We start from the raw sequence: 17,662 nt of genomic DNA on the forward strand, positions 1-17,662 counted from the left end.
CCAGGCTTAACTCCACTCCACACACAGCAACTGCGGTGCCCGCCACCACCCAATCCGCTGGCCATGGCCCACGTCCCAGCCGTTTGGTCTCGCGCTTGTATGATCCGAAAGGGGCGGGGAAACTGAGGCCCAAAGCAGTGTGCGCCAAACGCGCGCGCCAAGCTCGCCAAGCCCCTGCGTGAGCGCCTGGCAGGGACGTGGCGAGCGGAAACCGCAGTCCCCGGCTTGCCTCGAGAAGCAGGAAGCAAAGCCAGGCGCGGCGCAGGCACCTCGGGGCCTTGAGCGAAGCCAAAGTCGGTCAAGCAAGAAAAGGAAGAAAGAAAACACGCGGTTCGGGGCTCCTGTGTGGAAGTGAGGCGTTCCTCGAATCATCCGCTGGGGTCTCTCCTAGGACCGGGTGGATGCGGCTTGGGGAGGGGTTGGGGATGGGGGGCGGGCGGCAGAGACGCGAGGGCATGGAATCGAATCGAATCTGCGAGTCTGCGTCTGTGGCTCCGATCCTGGCGGTTGACGGCAGATGGGGGTCAACCCCGCTCCAAGCTGCTGAGATGTGAGCAACCACCTGGATGTTTCGAAGAAAGTGGGAGAGATTCTAACCTCAGCCCTGTGCACTCGAAGGCGGGTCGAAGAGGAGAGAGAAAGACTGGTGGGTGGGAGACCAAAGTAGAGACCGAGCTCGAAAGACAAAAAAAGACGGGAAAGAAACGCAGAATTGGAGAGAGATTTGGGCCTTAGCTACAAACTGGAGGAGGCAAGGTGATTCTGGGGAACCTCTTCTTGTACATAAATGTTTGGAGCCCAGGCCAGGCCAGCAGGACCTCTGAGGATCCCCTGAGCTCTTCGCGTGCTCAAAGGGCAGCACCAAATCAAGGCACCGAACGCCTGTTTGAGGGTGAAAGTCTCAGCCTTGCCTCCCCTTTGCTGTGTGACTCCAGGAGGGTCAGTCCACATCTCTGACCCCCAGTTCCGTCCCTTTAGTTCAGGAGAGACCACTGGTACGTGGCACAAAAAGACCTTGAAATAACTGAATTTAACAACGATTTGTGTCTCTCCTCCCTCCTCTCCAGCAGAGCTGCTTTGACGGAGAACACCCGGGATCTTGGCTGCCTGGGTGACCCAGAGAGACTGGAGGAGGAGTGGAGGAACAAAGGGAGGAAAACACACCGTTGGCGCTCAGCAGTTGCTTACGTGTGGCAGGTGTGCCTCAATTCTAAGTCCTCGTCGCCTGGGGACATGGGTCATGGGTTACAGAACCCTTTCAAAGCCCTGCATTATCTCAGAGGGTTCTCCTAACCATAGCCGGGAACCTGGATCCTGGGTTGAAGGATGAAGAGTTGTGTACCTAGGAACACACAGCAGGCCTCAGGGCTCCAAAGCCAGAGCTCATTTCCACCCTGTGTCTCCTAAGTTCGGGTTTCTCCACATCCCCGGCACCGTTCCCTGACCACCCAGCCCCAGATGTGCTAGGCGGAGGCAGGGGCTTTAGAGGAAGATGCCCCAAACGGAGAGCTTGGAGCCAGACGCAGCTGGGAGACGGGATGGAAAACCGCGAGCACAGTCCTGGGAGAAGGGGCTACTGCAAAGACAAAAAGGGAAAGGAGAGGCGGACGGAGGGAGTCAGGAAAAAGGAAACAGATGATGAAAGCGAGAGCCTGAGGGAGCGCGGGAGCCCGCTCTGGGGCACCGGGTGCAGGGCGCAGGGCGCCGGGCGCGGGGCAGCCAGAGGCGCCCAAGCCTAGTTCCCCCGCTGCGCCCCACCCGACCCAAAGGGGAGCGCCCCACCGACCAATTTGACTTGCACAAAACCCGCGCCCCAGGGGCCTTTGCCAGGCCGCTGGGGCTTGATTCATTTCTTGACTAATTAACTGGAAGCTACGTTGCCCCTTCTTTCAGGGCCCAATTAATTCGCCGCGGGCGGTGGGGCGGGGGCCATGCGGCCGAGGCGCCCGCCTGGAGTCCCTTTGTGAAGGGCTGTCTGGCCCATATTGATTCTACATACACACATGTCCCCCTCCTTCCTTCGTACAAAAAAAAAAAAAAAATTGTCTTGAAAGCTCTGGATTTCCGAGTTTAAGAAGACTTGTCAGACTCAAACATTCCCCCCCAGCCACTACCACCACCATTGCATTTGTTTCCAGAAGGAAGAGACCTACGGATCAAAGCAATTTACAGATGTGTTTGGGAAAGGGTTCCATGGAATGTGTGCTCCCTAAAGGGCAAAGAAAAAGATCGCCCTTCTGTACCTACTGTGTGTGTGTGTGTGCACGCGAAGGCGGCACCTGTGACCTTGTTGTTAAAAGCCAGACGAGGAGTTAGACCCTCTCCAGGGTGAATCTCAGCTCCAGGAGGGGCTCACCAGCTGTCCGAGCTCGGTCAAGTCTATCTCTCTGCATGCCTCAGTTTCTCATCTGGGAAACAGAGATCCCTGAAAGACGCCCGCCTCCTCGGATTGTTGTATCCAGTGAGCCAAAGTATGGGAAAGGTCTTAGAACATAATCATCCTCCAAGGGGATTTCACAGACATTCTCTCCAATAAACAGTATTTCGTAACAAACCCATTTTGCAGATGAGGAACCGAGGGCTAAGGACAGCCGACCCGCTGGGAAAAGTTGGCGGTTGTCTGATTCCAAGGCCAGGAAGCTCCGGAACGAAATTTACCCGACTTTCCTGAGTGCGTGGCCGGCTACCTGGGAGCAGAGACTCTCCCGACTCGCAGTTCCCAGAGACTCCCTTGGGTGAGGCTGGAGGCTTCTTCCCGCCCACCTACCCCCATCCTCCTTCCAGTGCGGTAACTTCAGCACGGGAGTAAGAAACCCGAAATCCCGAAAGCTTTCGGGTGGAACCCAGCACGCAGCCACTGGAGCGGTTTCTGAGAGGTCGTCCATGGAGGACCGCATCGATTGTATTGACCTCACGGTGGGTCAGCTTGTCTCCTCCATCGATCACCCCAACGAAGTCTAGGACGAAAATATAGACCGAAGGAAATCACAACCGTCTTTGTAAAGCTGGTGGGAAGTGGCCTTGCCGCTGAGAGGGCTCGCCGGTGACCCAAGGCTCTCCCACTGCCAGGCAGCCAGTCAGGGGAATGAGCTTCTCAACCCACTCCCCTTTATTCGATCACTGATCCATTTTTTTGGTTTGTGCAATTTTTAAAACAAAGGGACCAAATAAGAATTAAGTTTATTCAATCAACCAACACTTGATGAACCCACCGCAGGTGCCCCGACTGCACAGGGCATTGGGGTACTAATGAGGAGAGGGGTTTGGACAGACTCCTAAAACCCTGGCGGGGAGGGGTCGTCGTAAAATCTTCTTTACTGTCATTCTTTAGCAAGGCGACCTTGGACAAGACTTCCTAGCTTTCTGTCCCACAAATTCTGGTCTGTAAAAAGCAGCAGAGCTGCTGCGTCCTAGGCTAGGTGAACACGCTGAACAGGAAACAATGGATGGGAGAGTTTGGAGGTTAGATCCCTCATCATAGTCCCAAGGCTGGAGGTGGGACAAGCAGAGCTGGGGTGGTCTTTGCAACCTCATCAGGGTATAAACTTCTGTCATCCCTCCAAGCCAGCCCGAGGTGACTTGTCAGCACCGCTGGGGTTCCCAGGGCCCTCACAGTCCCCAGGAGCAAAAATCACCCAGCCTTCTGCTTCCCTAGAGCACAGAAGAGCTGAGGGCCGACTTTAGTTCAGCCTTCCTGCTTTAAGACCTTGAGTCCTCTCCCGACACCATCTCTCCTCGGCCTCAACTTTCCTGATCTTTAAAATGGGAATGATCTCTCTCTCTCTCTTTTTTTAAACCACAGTGACCAAAACTTAAGACCATGAGCATCAAGCTGGCGGAGACCCATGTTTTCACCCGTGTCTCCGGTGCTCGGCAGAGAAGTCTTGGTCAGTAATTTGTGGAATGACCAAGTGGATGTTTCTATCCATTACACCAAATTTCTCTTCCCACTATCATCTTTTCACTGTCTCATGTCAGGATCTGTTTGGGGGAACAGCTTACAAATTCGATGCTTTTTTTAAAGTGCTCTTTGAAGTGGTCACTTATTTTTCATATGCACAGAAAATCACCTCTAGTTTGACTTCTTTCCTTTTCTTCATTCATTTTCAGCCCTGATTTATTGAGCACCTCCCAAACAGAGCTAGAGATGTGAGGAGTCTTATCTCTCTAGGAGCTTTCAAGGTAGAGAACTGATATTAGACACTCTTACCCAGAGTGATTGGGCTTCCCTGGTGGCTCAGAGGGTGAAGAAGCTGCCTGCAATGCAGGAGACCCACGTTCAATCCCTGGGTTGGGAAGATCCCCTGGAGAAGGGAATGGCAACCCATTCCAGTATTCTTGCCTGGAGAACTCCATGAACAGAGGAGCCTGGTAGGCTACAGTTTGCAAAGGGGTCAAAAAGAGTCAGACATGACTGAGTGACCCACACACAAACACACACCCAGACTGATTAACTTCTTTGGTTAAGGTTTTTTTTGTCTAGCTCTGTAAGTAACTTTTGACAAGATCGCAGCATCTAACACAGTGCCTGGTGCATAGTAAGTGCTTAGTAAGTTCGACATGAATTTATTTTTCTCCAAATTGTAGCCCGCAGTTCCTCCTTTGGCTGCGGAACAGCCAGCCTCAGGTCCTAAGTGCCTTTAGACAGACACTCCCGAATGAGGACTCGGGTCAGTCTGGCAACATGCAGTGCCCAGCCCCCAGGGAGCCTGAGATCGGAGAGCACCCCAGCCCTGAGATTCTCAATCCCAGATACAATTCTAGCCGGGAAGGCTGCCACTCCAATTAGACGGAGCATACCTGGGTTGGGGGAGAGGGGTTGTGGCGGGGGGAGGGGGACCATTAGACTGGCCTTTGCAAAAAGTGTGACACCGGACAACGAACGAGGTTCTGCAAAGCCTGTACCCTTTGCAAATCTCCATACCCATCTAGCTGACCTCCTGTCCAGACCATTCCCCCGTCTACACACACCCCTACACACGCACCTTTCTAGGTAAACAGGTGACACCCAAGAAAAGAGGCACTAGTTTGCCCTGAGAACCATCTTTTCACACATCCCCATTCTTGCCCATACTCTCTTTGTCCAGCTTCCAGACTTGGTGGGACTCTGGGTGACCCTCTCCCGGCCCCAAACTCCAGAAACAGCTCCGGCCTCCTGGTGCCTCAGGACTGCCACTGCTCTGGCTCAAAAACACTGTCCCGACCCCATGCATTGGCGGAGATTTGCTCAGGCCTTGCGGGGGCACAGGAGGACAAGTGCCTGCCAGCCTCGTCTCCCCTCAGCGCCATCCAGCGGTGAGACGGCAAGGGCACCCTGGGCAGAGGTTCCTGGTGAGTCCCTCCAGCCGCAAGGATCGGGAGGTTTCTAAGCTGGAATCGGTCCCTTCCTCCATCCACCCCCTCTCACTCCAAATTAGGCCATGTCTATCTTCTACCCTCCTCACACATTCCCGGATTGCTTAAGGCTGATTCGGGTTCACCCAGCGTTCAATAATCACCTCCCCGTCCCCCTCACCGCCCCTCTTTATTTATGCCCAACATATGCACTGAACAGGGAAGTTCTTTCAAGAAGGGAAAAAGGAAAAAAAAAAAAAAAGAAAGGAAAGAGGAGGCAAAAAATAGTGTTTGCTCCACCACTGCTTAGAAACTTTTCCTGTGCCGGCTCAGGGGTTTCACCCCAGGCTGAGTTGACGCTTTCTCTCTTTTTGTTGCGGACATGTTAAGTCCTGCCTTCCTAATTCTACACCTATGACCTTATACTGGCTGGAGTCAGGCGCCTTGATTCCCTGCCTTTGCATGCAACCGGGGCTGGAAAGCCTCCTACTTCTAGATCCTTGTGGGTGTCAGTCCCCAGGGAATAGGTCTCCAGAGTGGCAACTCAGCCACAGACGGAGCCCTACTTGCAGAGGGAGAAAAAACATCACTTTTCATACAGCTGGAATGTTATCGCTAAGTTTTTGGAAAAGTGCCTGTGTACACACACATTACATATATTATTGAGCGGGTTAGTGCAAGACTGAAAACACTGAACAACAGTTGGGGTGGGGGACGCATTCTCCAATTTCCTGGTAATTTGTAACAGACTATTGCTCCAAGAGAAAAGGAGTAACTGCGTAGCAGCAAAACAAATTTAACTCTGTCTATATTGATCAAATGGGAGTCTGCCCGTGAGGTGTGATTGCAAAGCATCTTTAAGTCTGAGATTTCATTTCCTATCTGGGGCTACTTAGAAGTCCACATATACACACTTGTACCCACACAGAAAATCCTAGAAGCACACACAGCTTCTATTATGTTTAAATAATGCCATGGAGTATAGCCTTGAAGTTGGGCCCATACATCGTTTAACTAGCTCTCCAGTCGCTCTTGTTGTTTAGTCACTAAATCATGTCCAACTCTTTTCGACACTATGGACTGTACCCTACGAGGCTCCTCTGTTCATGGGATTTCCCAGGCAAGAGTACTGGAGTAGGTTGCCATTTCCTTCTCCAAATATTAGGAAGATCTAAACTGAAGCTCTAGAAGGCATCTGGCTCTGCTGTCTGAAAGACCACCTCTTCCCCAGATTCAGCTTAGGGCAGGCAGTATTCTGATATGCCAATTAAAGGCAATTTCCTTTTTTTTTTTTTTCTTATCCTCTCTCACACACATTTCTACAACTTAAAAAAAAATCTGTAAAATAATCCAACTATAATATCTGTTATATAAAAACCTGTTCCATTCCTTTAAAAAAAAGAAAGAATTCATAACCCACTCTCAAAAGGCCTTTCATTGACTCCAACAGTTTTCAATTGTAGACAGAGAAATGAAATAGAGGAGCCTGTCCTGATTATCCACGACATTACTACACGGACATAAAAGTGAGTGCAACATCATATTTTAACTTGTCTAATAGAAAAATCCTAACTCTGCTACACCCTATCCCCCTCTCCCCTAAAAGAACTAGAGTCCAGCCATGGGTGAGTAGGGTGGAAGGGGGGTGGGTTTTGAAATGAAGTCGCTTGGAATGCCAAAAAAAGCAAGGCATTATTTACACCTGCAAACTTTGGATGGTTGTATTCTGCCCCAATTGGCTTAATTGTAAATCTTTTCCGCATGGCCCCAACTTCTGGACGGAGCGTCTGGGTTTAATAATACGCCGGGGCACCCCAGCAGGACCGGACTGAAAAGACAGAATCCCTCGCCCTACCCCCCCCCGCTCAGCTCAGAGGTAATTAGAACAGCCCTCCTTCCCTTCCCTCCCCAAATTCTGCTTGAGGTACCAGAAGACCAGACTCAGACATGCGGGGAACTCATATTTTACCCTCTGAAGACAAGAGAAGCTATTTCAAAAGCAGATATACCCTCCAAGTCCGAAGTGGAAGGTGGTGCCCCTCCCCCCGCCCGGACTCCCACCCGCATCTCCTGCGCGCTTGACTTGCAGAGGGAGAAAGGGGGAAAGAGAGGCGTCTACACTGGCAGCCAGAGATATCTGGCTGCATAGGGCTGACCTGTTTATAGAACTTGCTGCTGAGAAAACATGTAAAAACACACCCCAGCGGTGGGAGAGGAGATGGTTCCCTCCACTCCACCCTCCCTTTGCGCGCAGAAAATCTCTCCAGGCTCAGCCTGGTTCCCTCCGAGCCCGGTTTTTTCTCCCAGGAGGCTATCTCCCTTGCAGTGGTTTTTCCAGCCCTTTGAGGGACAGAGACTCTTTCCTTGTTAGTGCCCCCCTCCCAAGGTCATTACTATTCCCGCGTCCCCCCACCCCCCATTAATCCTTTTCCACCGGAGCGGGGCGGGAGTTAGGAATCCAGGCTGCAAAAAGACACATCGGGCGTGGGAGGGGGCGCGGTGCGCGGTGACGGGTTCCTAGCTGAATCCCCGCGATCTTAGTTTGGGGGAGAATTTGTGAGTTCCGCGGGGTAGGCCGGCCGCCCTTCCACCCGGGAAGCTAACTCGCCCCGCCCCGGCCGCCGCAGAGGAAAGGCAGGTAACCCGCGCGGGGAGCCAGTGCCTGGCAAGACCTTGTCGCCACCGAGGCCCGGGACGGACCAGCCTCACCCGGGACCCCTGTGCTTCCCCGCCGGCCGCTGCGGGTGTTGGGGGGTCCCAGATCGCAGCCCCTGGCCCCCTCGACCCGTAATCCGAGGCCGCGAGCGTCTTCTCAGGTACCGCGCTAGGCGAGGCCTGGAGCCGCAGCGAAGCACGTCCAGCTTCCGTATTTGGAACCGGGGTAAGGGGAAGGGGAGGGGGCGGAGGTAGGTGAAAACCCCCCGCTTGGGGGGAAGGGGAGGGGAAACCATCGCCCAAAAAGCACCTTGCAGGGGGAGCCCTGGGCTGTCACTCTCTCCCCCTCCGGCCTGGGGCCCCGAAGTTTTCCTTTCCCAAACGCAAGGAGGACAGGGCGTCAGGAGGGAACGTAGTGGACAGGTTGGTTCCTAGATCGGGAAGGCCGCTCCTGTCTGCCCTCCCAAGCGCCCGCCAGAAGGATTTTTAGTATTTGGCTTGGAGATGAAACTTACTGAGGCCTGGGCGCCAGCAAAAGCAACTCTTAAGGAAAGCTCTCTCATAATTCCAAACATTCCCTCTTTCTATGTCTGTGTGTGTCCCTGCTCCCTTGCTGTCTCTTCTTCCCCTAAAACAGAAATACAAATTTAAAAAGAAAGAGAATGCATCTGTACAGCTGAGTCCCATTGTTGTTCACCTGAGACTGTCACAGCAGTGTTCATCAGCTCTTGGTGTTTAGTTGCTGTGTAGTGTCCGACTCTTTGTGACCCCATGGACCTGTAGCACACCAGGCTTCCCAGTCCTTCACACCTCATCGGCTCTACCCCAATACAAAATTGAAAGTTCAAAAACAAAAAGAAAAGAAAGAAAGAAAAATCCAAAAAGAGAATAACAGTGAGTTTAAAAATTGCTTTTACAAACTTGACAGCTATTTCTCATCACATTTGCATTAGTTCTTATATGTCCTAATAAAGGACAGTAAGATAATTTGCAAGTAAAAAAAGAGAGAGAGAGAGAAACTTCTGGAACCCTTCTGTATTCCAAGGCCAAGCTGGAGAGGTTTAAAGGCTCTTCATATCTCTAAGGCCAAAACTTTCACCCAAGCCTTCAGCTCTGGTTGAGAGCCAGAGAACTGTCACTCTAGTTCCTGCTGGTTCATTCCCTGGATATGCTAAAAACTCGGGCAGGATTTATGTCTTATTTGGGGGCCAGGATGACTTGGTCAGGAGCAAGACATCTCTGACATAAAATGAAGTCCCATTGCTGAGGTCTCTAGTCATTACTGACTCGGAGGAAAAGGTTCCCCAGACTGTCAGGTAATTAAGACACAGAGGTGCAGCAACCCCTGCCCAGTTATCTGAGTGGCCCTGGTTCTACCTGGGTCAGTGATCACAGAACTCAGACGCAGAAAAGGAGCTGGTGCTTGATTCCAAATTCTGAGAAGTGTGTTCGGTGGGAGAGTGACAGACGGGCCTGGAGTCAGGACCCTGCATCCATAACCCAAATCCTGGCTTTGGAAGCTGGGGTAGCAAGCTCCCTACCTGCCAGGCATACCAGAGAAGCAGGTGAAAGTGAAAGTGAAGCCGCGCAGTCATGTCTGACTCTGTAGCCCACCAGGCTCCTCCGTCCATGTCCATGGGATTCTCCAGGCAAGAGTACTGGAATGGGTTGCCATTTCCTTCTCCAGGGGATCTTCCCGACCCAGGGATCGAACCCAGGTCTCCCACATTGCAGGCAGACGCTTTAACCTCCGAGCCACCAGGCACCAGCTGCCAAAGGGACTGAACCCAGGTCTCCCACATTGCAGGCAGACACTTTAACCTCTGAGCCACCAAGCACCAGCTGCCAAAGGGATTGAACCCAGGTCTCCCACATTGCAGGCAGACGCTTTAACCTCTGAGCCACCAGGCACCAGCTGCCAAACACCCTGTGTCTTAGACCCGCAAAAGGGTAGATTGCCCATAAGACTGTACAAGGAAGGAGGGATTTGATCAGTTTCCAATATGACAGAAAAGGCTGGAATCTTCAGTGCCCATATCCCTCCCATATCTGAAACCCCATGCCTACATAGGCAAGCCAAAGTCCTTCCCAAAGGCACTCCACATGCACAACTATATCTCTTGCGGGCTTCAATGGAGATAAAAGATTCTCTGTCGGTGTTACTTCCTTTCCTGTCTCTTCACCTACTCGATCTGGGAGACAGGAAAGCATTACCTTTAGGAACACAGGCAGATTGGCTGGCTGTCGAGGAGCACTGGAGAGGCTCCAAGAAAGAAATGGAAAGAAAAGAGGAAAAACACACACAACTTGGGTGCTCACTGGTCCCTTTATCTCCTGCCTTCCCTCTCTGCTCTCACCCTTTTAAATTGAAACCCAGTATGGGAAATAGTAATGGATATTGTGCTCAAATCCAGGAAACTTGTCTGAGGCTACTAGGGGACAGTTAGTTCAGCAGCTTTAGAGGAGCTGATCTTTCTTTGCCCTGTCAACTTCCCTCACAGTAGTAACAGTTATCTGATTGGCCATGTCCTCTCACTTACCCAGTCCCTTGTTCCCTCCGCCTTGTCTGCCCTCGAAGGGCAAGACCCCACTGCTCCCCACCCCGGGGCACCTAACAACAACACCAGAAATAATGGACAGAAGCAAAAGCAGAAAGTCACAGAAGTAAGGGCTCCTGTTCAGTCAGTGGACACCCTTAGTCTGCAGTTGGGGATTGGAGAATACATTGGTCTATTTCCCTTTGAAATATTCTGTCCCCGAGATTCCCACCACTCCCTGAGGCTACATTCTTAGGACAGATTGCTGAAGTGCCATTGACACCCTTACCTGTCTCGACTGAGACATCTGGGAAGAGGATGTTGAAAGAAGAAAGATTTTGGGTGGTCAACAGTGCCCGGTGCCTGAGGCCGAAGTCAGCTCTGGCTCTGCGCGTTGCAGATGCTGGATCAGATAAGATGAGAGGAAAAATTCCCAGCCTCTTCCCAGTGAACTCATTTTGACTGGACTAAGAAATATCCATTGCATTATCTTTCGTTTCTTTTTTTTTTTTTAAGTAATGGGGTAAAACACACAAAGAGACCATTGAAGATGTAGATTGGTTTGAAATTAGGAAACCACAATTAGTTCCTTTTCCTGACAGAGGGAGAGGGAAAAAACCTTTCACAGATGTATAAGAAGCACGCTCCCCAGACACACACACACTACTTCCTTCATACTTCCCTCCTTGCTTCCCTTCCAACTTCTCTAAATCATTGGCCGTTTACAAATTTGCCATTTGCAGAGCGATCTGCTTTGATGAAAGGTGGGTGCTAATAAGAATAATGCAGAGGGTGAAATCTTTTCATTCTGCCTCTGCCAAAAACATATTTACATTAAAGGGAGGTATGATAAGCATGGATTAAGTGTATAACGAATGATGCTCTAGAAACAGCATAAACCAACTGGCGCCAAAGTGAACCTCTGTACTAAAAATACTGCTTCCCCAAGCTAGACAACTTTGACAATCTCTCTCTCTCTCTCTCTGTCTCTCACACACACACACACACACACACACATGCTTCAGGCTCTTGCACTGAATCGCCCTGATCAATAATTTAGAGGGCTGTCAGAGGACAGGGAAATGTGCCTTACAGGAAAGCCCTGTGCTGCTGGGGCCAGACAGAGGCTAGGAACTGGGGCTTTAGATCTGCCATGCTGCCCTTCACCCTGGGCTCTTGCCTTGGAAAGGAGAGGTAGAGAGAAAGGATGGGAGATCAGAGCATTGGAACAGAGGTGAGAGGCCAGCCCTGGGCAGAGGGTGGTTTGGGGAATACTAAACGCAGAAAGTGAGACTTCAAACCTACACAAATGGGCCCAGCATTCTTCTATCTTGGAGGACACCTTATCGTCCAGGCCAGGGATATGAGGGGAAGGTGTCTGCTTGAACCCCAGGGAGAGGTAATTCCAGCCTGTCTTGATTTCTGGAAAAGAGGAAGAGTTGGGGGTGGATACAGAGGCAACATAGAAACACAGAAAGGCAGAAAAAAATTCAGAGAGGACAGGAGAGCCAGAGAAAATAGAAAGGGAAGAGAAGAATAAAGAACAGAAAAGGCAGTAAATAAAAAATTTTTAAAAATTATTGAGAGAAGTGAAGGCTGGGAGGTAGAGACTGAGAAGTTATAGAAGCCGAGAACAAGATAGATGCCAGGAAGAGAAGAGAAAATAGAAGAAAACAGAAGAACACAGATCTGCAGTCGTGGAATCTTGAAGACATGGACAGGAGAGAGGACAGCCCAAGCAGAAGAAAGAGAAAGAGAAACAGAAATGGGTGTCCTGTGTGGTCCAACCAAGACTCTTGTGCCTACCTCTGGAGGGAAAGAAAGATGGGGAAACTGACTCTCCATCACAAAGATTGATCCTGAAGCCTCCAGACCTGAGAGGCACTAGGCTCTTACAGCAAATTTGCAGGGGGAAGGCGGGGAAAGATGCGAAACTCCAGGAGGAAAACCAAGCCTCCCGGTCCGTGAAGTCCTCCTTCGACTTCAGAGCTGCGTGTGAGAGAGTCAGGGTTTGGGGTAGCACAGGGGTGCTAATGTGGAAAGGAGGGTGCTGGCTGCTATCTGCTAGAGGAACTTAACCTAGGCCCTCACCTCGGGGGAGCTGCCTCCCTGAGGTGCCCGCTAAAAAAAATCACCTCCAGGGTTTGGGGAATTGAACGCAAAGGACGATGGGAGTCCTGAAGCAGACACCTAGTCAGTTTCAATGTCTGTCAATATCAAAAGAGCCTGGGATCCCATGGGCAGGGACACTGGCCAGAAACAGGCAGCCACCTCTACCCAGAAAGCCCCTCCTCAGAGAAAGTTTACGTTTTAACTGACCTCCATAGTAAACTTCTTAATTAGGCCTCAGACCCTCCAGGAGAAACCCCTGGATGTCCTTATGTCAACAGAGTTCCCAGTTCAGCAACACCTCGGACTGAAAAACAGCTCCGCGCAGCAAACGGTGGGTGAAAGTTTAAGGGGGAATAAGCGTGTAATAGCCCCTCGCCAGACCTCACACATGCTGAAAAGAATATTTACAGCAAACTTGCCAAAGTAAACGACCCCGCCTATCCACCATCCTTTCTCCTTCCCCCCCCCCCCCCCCGCCCCCCGCACGGGTTTTGTAAACTCCAGATAAACACCATTCGGTCACAAAAGGGTCGATCTGCTCCCCTTTAGAGTGGGAGGCGGACGATACCCTAGGGAAAAGTGGGAGCTGCAGAGGCTTCCTGGGGGGGATTCTTCGGCAAAGGGGGCTTCTCTGCCTCTTGCGTGGCCTGACCTGAGGATAGATTTGGTTGCGTGCGCGTGCGTGTGTGCGCGCGTGTGCACATATAACATTTATTCTGAGGCTCCTCCTCGCCCCTTGCCCACTCTAAAATCCGCATTCATACTATTCTTCACCTTAAACACTTCAGACATCCCAGATTTGGAGAGATTAAAAAAAAAAAAATCAGGCCTACAATTAGGTGAATACTCTTTGCAATAGATGGAGAAATATGGTAGGGACACCAGAAGTTCGGCGCCTCCTCTCGAATTCAAATTTTGGCCCCCTTTCCCGCTCTTTTAAAGCACCGTTTCTCAAGCTCTGCCCAGTGTCAGGCTAGGCTGCTTCAGTATTTCCCCGTCTGTCTTTTGTTGAACGTGAGGCGGGAAGAGAGACCGAGAAGATCGAAGGGGTCTGCATGGAGGGGGAAAAAAATGACCATGCCCTCGGCTAGAGCCTAAAAGCCCGGGCCCGTGGCGCGCTGGCCTGCGAGTTGTCCCAGCCGCCAGGCCTGGCACAAGTCTTCGGAACGCGCTAGCCAATGTTTAACCCGAATGCAGTGACCACCAGGCCGCTTTTGTTTGTTCGCAAATTAATCACCCAGCGCACGGCCGGCGCCAGAGTGGGTTTATCACCCACCGGGAGGGGGGCGCGGCGGCCCCGCAGAGACAAAGAGGAGTTCGCACCTTCCCGCTTTTGATCCCCAGTTACTGCGGCCTCCTGCATAATACGAGCCTCCTGGGGCCGAGTCTGGGAGGTCAGTCATAATTGGCGGAAGTTTGCAGACCATTAGCAAGATGCCGACATTTTCGATTCAGAACCCCACAAACTTTCCTCTCCCGCCTTCCTCTCTGGCGCGCTGGAGTGGCAATGGGGGGTCAGGAGTGGCAACTGGGGTGACCCCAGGGTTAAGGTGGAGCTATGGGCAAAAACAGGCGCGTGAGAGAAGGGGCCGAAATCGCGGTTAAGTCCACCTCCACCGTTGAGGCCAAAGGCAAGTTGAGATATTTACAAGTGAAATCAGCAAGCTCCCCTCCCACAGTCCAAAACCGAAGCGAGGCCAGCATGCGGACGACCGAGTAAAATGTCTCTCTTCCTGGTCATCTGGACGCTTAGGACACCGATTGGGTGGATGTGGGTGTGTGTTGGGGGTCATCTCGTGCTTGCAGAATTACTTTCCTTCTCTTCGGTGCGTCGGAGCAGAGATTGGCCGGCGAGTGCAGGCAAAACCAGACCCCGGGTTTGGGGCCGCTGCTGAAAGCACATTGGTGCGGCCCCAGGCTCCCGCGGCCAGCAGAGTGGGGGAAGGGCGGGTTTCAGCCTCCGGAGACTGGTGGAAACCCTGCGGTGACCTCGGTGGACGGTGTCAGAAGGGGAAAGGCCTGGGCTTCTCGCACCCTCCGGGGTCGGGCGGCCAGGGACGCGGGAGGGGGCATCGTGAGCCTACACTCTGACCCCCGCCGCTCTTGCTCCACCACCTAAGAGAGAGGCCGAGAGACCGGCCAGGAGAAAGACAGACCTAAAGGGAGAGAAAGGGGCGAGATGGCAAGCCAGATGGAGTTCGCAGAACCACTCCTATTCTCTCTGGTGACTTCAGGGAATTCTTAGCGCTGGCGCCAAGCGCTCTTAACCATGTGCGTCAAAAATGCGAGGCTGGAAAAATCTCGTCGCCTCAAAAGTTCCGCCCCTATCTCGGCACGGTTGGCCCATAATGGAACTGCATTTTTCACACTCCCCTCAACTTGCTCCCACTTCGGAGTCTGGGAGCTGGGGGTTTAGGGGTACACGAGGCAAAATGTAAGAGAGGGCTCTGCTGGTTACCTACACACAGTCACACACACCTAACAACCCAAGCCTGGGAGTTCTTAACCCCCTAGGCCCCGAAATCAGTCCTTTCTTGGTTCCACTGGAGAAAGTTCCCAGCTTAGGAAGGGTAATAGAATACTGTCCCCAAGACGTCCCTCCATCTAAGCAAGGATGGCGCCTAGAATTGGGAAATGTGGGTCTGGAGAATCCTCTGATCCGGACAGGGACCTGCGGTAACAGTTACCAATTCGGCTACAGGTCTGATGGATAAGATCCTGTTGCGTCCCTCCCCTTCACCCTTGCTGAGCAACCCCCCCCCACACACACACACACACACCTGAACTGGAGCCAGTCACCTCGCCTCTGGGGTGGGGGCATTTCACCGTTTGTTTTACAAATTCACCCCAGACTTCTGGCGAGATAAGTCTCCGGGTGGAGAAAAGAACTGAGGCACCAAGAGATAATTGCGATGCCTGGAGAAGATACGGGCCTGGAGCACCTCCGCCCACCAGCTCGCCCACCCCATTCCAGCAGCTCCTCACCCTGCTGACCGCCGAGGGGAGGGCGGCGGCTAGACGAGGACAGGCCCAGAACCTAGTCCCTCGCTGTGCTCACTTTGTTCAGATACCCTCTCTGCTCTCACACACACATTCAGGTGGAAAGCCGGGAGCCAGAGTCCAAATGGAAGACGAGATCTATCTAAAAGTATTGGTAAATCCATTTGAAAAAAGCCCGAATCCGCCTCCGGAGTGAGTTGAGCGCAGAGCCGGGGCTGCCGCGCAGGCTGGGTCAGTGTTTGCGTGTATATGGTTTCCGCGGGTGGCTGAGTCCTAGGGGAGTGCCGCGTGTTCGCATACAAATGTGCTGGGGGTGTTTGGGTCTCCGCGCATAGTTTCGGGTGGGGCGCCGTGGAGAGAGAGCCCCCTCGCGTGGGCTGAGATCTGGCAGCACCCGTGTGCTCGGGAGCCCGCGCGCGAGCCCTGCTGCCCGGGCAGACCGGCAACGAGAAACGCCCGAGCTCGGGAGCCCTTGAGCGGCGGCCGGGAAGAGCTTGGCTCCACGTGGGGCTGGAGAGCGCGCACAAGCCTGGAGACTCGGCGGCGTTCGCCTCTCCGCGGCGCCCGGCTTTTGTCGCGCCCGGCGGCCGGATGGCAGCTCACGGGAGTCGGGGCCGTCCGCTCGGCTCGCCCGGAGCCGGGTTAAAAGGGTGAACGGGAGAGAGAAACGGCCGCGGTGCGGCCGGAGAAGCGAGCCGAGCGCGCGAGAGGCGAGCGCCCCTGCCCGGCGCCCGGCGCGCTCTCCGCCTTCCTGGCCAGGCTCGCTAGCGCCCGCCTCCCTCCCGCGTGCTCTCTCCTGCCCAGCCTCCTCCCTCGATCCCGGGCTGGATGACTGAGGCATTTCAGACAGGGACTGAACCAGAGCGAGCGAGCAAGAGAGCGAGCTCCGGGGCTGCGGCGATCTCTCGATAAGCCACCTAGAGGCGACTCGGTGCGCGCGCTCCCCAGTGGCTCCCCGCCCTCCCTCTGATCATGTTGACATATTCACAGGACAGGCAGTAGTACCGTTGTGGCGCTGCGACGTTACAGTTTCCGACACCTTCTTTTTATAACTCGGCTCTATCCCCCAGCACTCGACCTGTGAAAACCACGCCTATGCAGCAACACAATTGGTCCGAAAGCGTCAAAGAGCCAATCAAGAGGCCTCCGGCTCCCCGCAGCCCACAGCAGAGCCCGACCTTCTAGACCGCCGAGCAGACGCCCGGGGAATTCTAGAGGCGGAGGAGGGTGGCGAGGAGCTCTAGCTGGCTTTCTTTCGCTCCCTCCCTCTCCTGGCGCTCCTTCTCCCACTCCGGTCTCTCTCTCTCTCTCTCCCTTCTTTTCATTCCCCTCCTCCTCCCCCCCTCTAAATCCTCCCAGCCCTGCGCGTCTGGACGCAGATTTAGGAAGGGAATTCGCTCACGTTTTAGGACAAGGAAGAGAGGCGCGGGAGCAGAGCACACACAGCAAGATTCGAATTGAAACCCAGACACCCTCCGGAGGCTCGGAGCGGAGGAAGGCGGAGGAGAAGGACGAACGGAAGCCCGCTGTTCAAGTTTTGATAGCGCTGGTAGAAGAGGGCTTCCATCAAAGATTTTTTTTTTTTTTAAGGAGAGAGACTTTTTTTTTTTCCGCTCTCTTCGCTCGCCGGTCTAGCGCAACTGCAGACGCCTCCCGCCAGCCAAAGGGAAAGGCTAGAGACGGGGGGGCGGGGGAAGAAGAAGGAGAAGAAAAGGTAAAAAAAAAAAAAAAAGTCTCCTAGGAGAGCCGTCCGCATTGGCAACAAAGAACTGGGGGCTGGGGAGCGATCGCCGGGACCCAGGGCAGGCGTGTCTATTTCGAGCCAAGCAGCAGGGCTCCGGCGCGAGTCCAGACCCTGCTCGCTCCCCTCGCCTCGGAAACCGATTTCCAAGGGCGGCTTTTTGGAAACGCAAGACACCGGGACAGTCACCCAAACGACTATGTCTCCTGATTTCTCGCCTTGCCCTCTTTAAAAGCAGCCTTCCCTTGCCCCAAAGACACTTCCCACTCTTCACTTTGAGGTG

At 53.1% G+C, this 17,662-nt stretch overlaps 1 protein-coding gene across 7 annotated transcripts in view; it reads right to left on the reverse strand.

Moving 5' to 3' along the window:
* LOC120871593 overlaps positions 1–17,662 on the reverse strand; it is a 277,052-nt gene that overhangs the window by 257,201 nt on the left and 2,189 nt on the right. For 2 of the 7 annotated variants that reach the window (XR_005723061.1, XR_005723062.1), the window contains exon 1: positions 10,816–10,903. The exons of 3 other annotated variants lie outside the window; for them this stretch is intronic. The gene's annotated coding sequence lies outside the window, so the exon portion shown is untranslated. Of the gene's footprint in view, positions 1–10,815; positions 10,904–17,040; positions 17,281–17,662 lie in introns of those variants that run through there. 2 more of the 7 variants (XR_005723063.1, XR_005723065.1) reach the window with 2 other exon arrangements.

Source organism: Oryx dammah, unplaced genomic scaffold (genome assembly GCF_014754425.2).
Source record: "Oryx dammah isolate SB20612 unplaced genomic scaffold, SCBI_Odam_1.1 HiC_scaffold_12, whole genome shotgun sequence".
NCBI lineage: Eukaryota > Metazoa > Chordata > Mammalia > Artiodactyla > Bovidae > Oryx > Oryx dammah.